This window comes from Empidonax traillii, unplaced genomic scaffold (genome assembly GCF_003031625.1).
Source record: "Empidonax traillii isolate 1590-97213 ecotype Southwest subspecies unplaced genomic scaffold, ASM303162v1 scaffold638:size627148, whole genome shotgun sequence".
NCBI classification, from domain to species: domain Eukaryota; kingdom Metazoa; phylum Chordata; class Aves; order Passeriformes; family Tyrannidae; genus Empidonax; species Empidonax traillii.
In genome coordinates this window covers 73,608-78,544 of record NW_020955831.1, presented here as the reverse complement: position 1 = coordinate 78,544, position 4,937 = coordinate 73,608, and the positions used below count along the sequence as shown (strand labels likewise).

The following is a 4,937-nucleotide window of genomic DNA, read 5'->3' as shown; positions in this document are numbered from 1 at the left end:
GCCTCACGTCAAGACACTAGCAAAAATATGTCCCAAGTAACTGAACAATTTGGGCATTTTAATGAAAAATCAAAGCATGTCAGGCCACTTCTAATTGTCTGATTTTTAATTTATTCATTTTCCTTTCTCTATAGACCTCTGTACCTTTTTATCATCAAAAGTTTGAAAAATAGAAAATAATAGTAGGTCATGTATGGGGAGCAGTTGAGGAGAAATGTATAGGAAGACAGTGGAGAAAACAGGCTCATTCATTTCTTTGTTATTGCTGCTAAATATAATGCAGAATAAAGTCTGATTTTTTTAAAATTCAGTAAGCATGTGAAGGCTGCATTGAATGAAGGAATGTGCTCTTTGACCACTTTGTAAAAATGTCTAATTAATTTTTCTTTGTCACTTTCAATATGTTTCTATTACATGCTTGGGACTACTGGGGTTCCCAACGGTGACTGAATTTTGCAGCTGAAAATTACTGTCCTTAAGTAATTCTAAGAATTTCTCACTAAAAACTCACAAGCACACAGCAGATGCTGGTTGTGGCCACACAAAGAAAGACTCTGTTTGGCTATACTTATTATTTTACATTGCCTTGAATATTATTTATTTACTTAGGATAATCAAAGATTTTTGGAAAAGTCTGCACAATATTTTCCTCCACACTATACATACAGATTGTATAAACAATTTTCATAAAGTAATGGTCCCTAAACCATGCAGTAGCAGTGGTCCCGTGGACCACCATGCAGTAGCAAGGAATCATATAGACTCCAGTTACCTAATAGTTACAGTTAATGCAATGTAGCTGGGCAACTATGATGGGCAGAAGGTGACAAAATATGCTGTCCTCAAAGATTCCAATGGATGTGATCACCAGTGTTATTTGCAGGGGAGCTAGTGACCGGTGATCTATAGAATTTACCAATAATTATCATCATATTTGAAAAACAAAAATTTCTAGTACAGAAGTCCTCAAATCAACTGAATTGTAATGTCAGTACAAAAGAGTGAGAGCATTTGTATGTATAGATATATATAATCCCTAAATCTATATAGTATTTTGATTTCCTGTACTCTATGTATTGAACATGTAAACCACGTTCAGAAAACTTTATTTCACAGGATTATAGAGTACGTTCTTTAATAGATACTCATAGCTCTGCACAGAGTATTCAAGTAAAGACTTAATTAGTTGTTTCTGAGTAATTTTCCTTGTTCTCTTAATAATTCACATGACATTTATTCTGCAAGAAATAACTGAAGCTTCCAAAATGAGCAATGGTGACAATTATGTTGATAGTAAGTATTACCTTTATCCTCATCTTATTTAATTTTTAGCACATCTTGCAAAATATTCAGTTTTATGATAGAGGAACGGCATTTCCACTATGACTGCACTTTCCAGGAAAAAAATTTCCAACAGATAGATCCACCAGATGGTGCCATTCTCCTAGCCAGATACAGAATTTGATCCATTCAAGCCTTCAATTTCTTATTCATAAATATTGTTTAACAAACAACATATCCTTGTTCACAATTTTATGTATGTCCTATGCATTTATGAATGCTATGCTGACTTTTGTTTAAAGACCTAAACTTTTCAGAGAATCTGTTTTCCAAGGAAGTGTAGATGGTCAGAGATGACCCAACATGTTATTCAGTAGCAGAGTTGTCTACTAAAATAATTTACCATAGGTTTCCACTTTTTTTTTTTTTCTTTTTACTGAGGAAAATTCAGCATGTTCTATGACACAAAGGTGGTAGGAATGGTTGATACCCCAGAGTGCTGTGCTGCCCTTCAGAAGGACCTTGACAGGTCAGAGATGTGGGCAGAGTGGAAACTTCTGAAATTCAAAGTAGGGTCCTGCACCTGGGGAAGAATAACCTCAGGCACCAGGACAGGCTGTGGGCTGACCTGCTGGAAATCAGCTCTGTGGAGAAGGACTTGGGGGTCCTGGTGGACAACAAGCTGTTCATGAGCCAGTAGTGTGTCCCTGTGGCCAAGAAGGTCAATGATAACCTGGGGTGCATTAGGAAAATCATTGCCTGAAGGTCGAGGCAGGTGGTCCTGCCCCTCTACTCAGCTCTTGTGAGGTCTCCTCTGGAATGCTGTGTCCAGTTCTGGTTTCCTCAGTATAAGAGAGATGTGGAGCTCCTGGAGTGGGTCCAGCAGAGGGTAACAGAGATGGTTAAGGGACTGGGATATCTCTCTTATGAGGAAAGGCTGAGGGACCTGGGCCAGTTCAGCTGCAAGAAGAGATGGCTGAGAGGAGATCTCATCGATGTATATAAGTATCTGAAGGACAGATGCCATGAGGATGGAGCCAGGCTCTTCTCAGTGATGCTGAGAAATAGGACGAGAGGCAACAGACAAAAACAGATGCATAGGAAGTTCCACACCTAAATATGTGGAAGAAGTTCTTTACTGTGCAAGTGACCATGCACTGGAATAGATTGCCCAGAGAGGTTGTGGAGTCTCCCTCACTGGAGATATTCAAGAGCCATTTGGATGTAACCCTGTGCAATGTGCTCTAGAGTGACCCTGCTTGAGCAGGGAGGGTGAACCAGATGACCCACTGTGGTCCCTTCCAACATTACCCACTCTTGTGACTCTTTGACTCTAATGTAAAACTTGTGTGTGATCACAGATAAAAAAATTATTAAAACAAAACCAAAACTTTCTACCTCAGTCCTCTACTTTTTTCCACAGTATTGCTACTCATATTTGTATTCCGTTATTGCTCAGAATGTTTTAACATTGGTCAATATATTTAATTATTCTTTTAAAAATTTTGATCTTAGATTTGACACAAGCTTGAGCTGGATCTATCCATTGAATAAATATACAGACTTTTCTGATTTACTTTAAATGACTGTTTCAAATTGTTCATACTTCCTCTCAGACAATTAGCATTTTTACATCTATTATTCTTTTATCAATCCTAGGCCTGAAATAGCAAATACAAGTTCAAATTCTCATTTTAGCAAGAACTTTACCCTCTTTTTCTCTTCATACCATATCTTCAGTACTACCCACAGTTTTGCCTAAATCTTCTTTTGAATACACCAGAAGACCATTGCAAAGCGCCTTACACCCTCATCTGGTCTTGGCTTAATGAAAATACGATTTCATTCATCAGCCTTAATGCAGTATTTGTCAGAAACGGAGTCTTCAGCTGCCTCTGTTCCCCAGAAGTGAATCTTACAACCCACCTGCCATAGGCTGCCTCTTCTTACTGTTACCAACACAGAAATGACAGTAGACCAAACGTAACTGGAACTGAGAGCAAGAAAGTTTAAAGGGGCCTGAGAAGCAAAGTACGTACACAGGCTTAAACATTGTACTTACTGAGAATGTACAGGCAAAACAGATTAAACACATAATAAATGGTTCAGTGCTAATTCTGGACACATTCCTATATGACTGTGAGCCAACACTGGGCCAAAAGCCACACAGGCATAATAATGCTTATCTATCCACTTGAGATCCAGGACATGTCAGTCTCTGCACAGACAAGTGCTACATGTAGCCCTGAGAGCAAAGTTGCTTCTCGTACTGCATGCCCAGGGACTTTGCATCAATGGCCACAAACTGAGTGGATCCAAACCAAATGTTTCTCTATGTAATGTGATAAATTTATACACAGAAGCAAAAAAAAAACAAAAACAAAAACAAAACAAGACAACAAAAACCATACCAAAAAAAACCAACCAAAGTGCCTCCTTTCTCAAAATGACTTTCCTATTTAAACTTGGAGTGTCTCACACTTTCCTAAGGACAATGCTAATGCATTTTGGCAGGACTCTCATCTTTATAAGCATGTTCTCTGCCTGATGTATTCTCAGAACACCTCAGCTCTTACTTTCAACTTCTTCTCAATTTATTTATTTGTCTATGGATTTTTCCTTAAACTAAATATCCCTCCTACAGAAAAATGTAGTAAAACTTGTTTCCAGACTTTGGCATCCTAATTTTGCATATATAAATGTTTAAAAATTGGATTTGTGGTGTGAATATAGTGCATATATGTGCACGCATGTGTATATATATATATACTTCTTTTGTTACTGGCCTGAGAAAGTTAAACTTTGTCACAATTATAATTTTTGAGATTTTATACTGTATCAAATTTCTTGGAGTTTGAGGGTTTGCTTGGTTTTTTTTAAACTGATGGTGGTGGTAACAGGTTTTCATATGAAAACTACACAGTGTCAAGACCATAAATGGTGAATCACACAATTGCTAGAAAAGCATTCTGTAAAAGTTTCGCAGTTTTTTAAGACTAATAACTCCTCAGTCAGAAAAAGATTGATAACTTCAAATTTAATTTTTAAATAAATAAATGCAGTAGAAAGGTAAGTCATGTTAGTTTCTAGGTATCTGGGGATCCAGCCAAATCTGCTGAAGCTGACTAATTTTTTAAGCCCAGTGCTGGTTTCTACAATGGATTATATTAATATGCTTCTAGAACAAGTCATCTTCTGAAATCAAACTAAAATGACAGGACACACAATGGTGTTAAAAGCTTGATACAGCTATTATGGCACTAATCCAAAATTTGACAGAATCTGACTTCTACCTCCAGCATGTTGGTTCTTTGCCATAACTCATAGTGTGGGAATGTGTTCAAAGAATACCTTTTTTTTTTTTTTTTTTAATTTGCCTTCACTGAAATTATTTGCTGCTCTTAGACTGTGTTGCAAAGGCTGAATTCATTATTCCTCCTTTTCACTGGGGGAATGCATTTAATTAAAGAACAGTCGCAGTGCAAGAAAGGTTAAGCAGAAGCACCCTTGAAGTAAGTCCTTTGTCAATACAGAAGGAATGAAAGATGTCAGATAGCTTGACTTAAAACATTACCTTCAGTATGATGTTCTGAAAGAGACTTATAACTTTGGGACATAAATGGTTTCATGTATACCTGTGCCCTTGTGTCAAGATA

The 4,937-nt window shown here is 37.2% G+C and overlaps 1 protein-coding gene across 1 annotated transcript in view; it reads right to left on the bottom strand.

Annotated features, from left to right (window-relative positions):
* The window catches only part of CDH12 (cadherin 12), a 151,334-nt gene that overhangs the window by 91,849 nt on the left and 54,548 nt on the right, over positions 1-4,937 (bottom strand). The gene's annotated exons all lie outside the window — the stretch shown is intronic.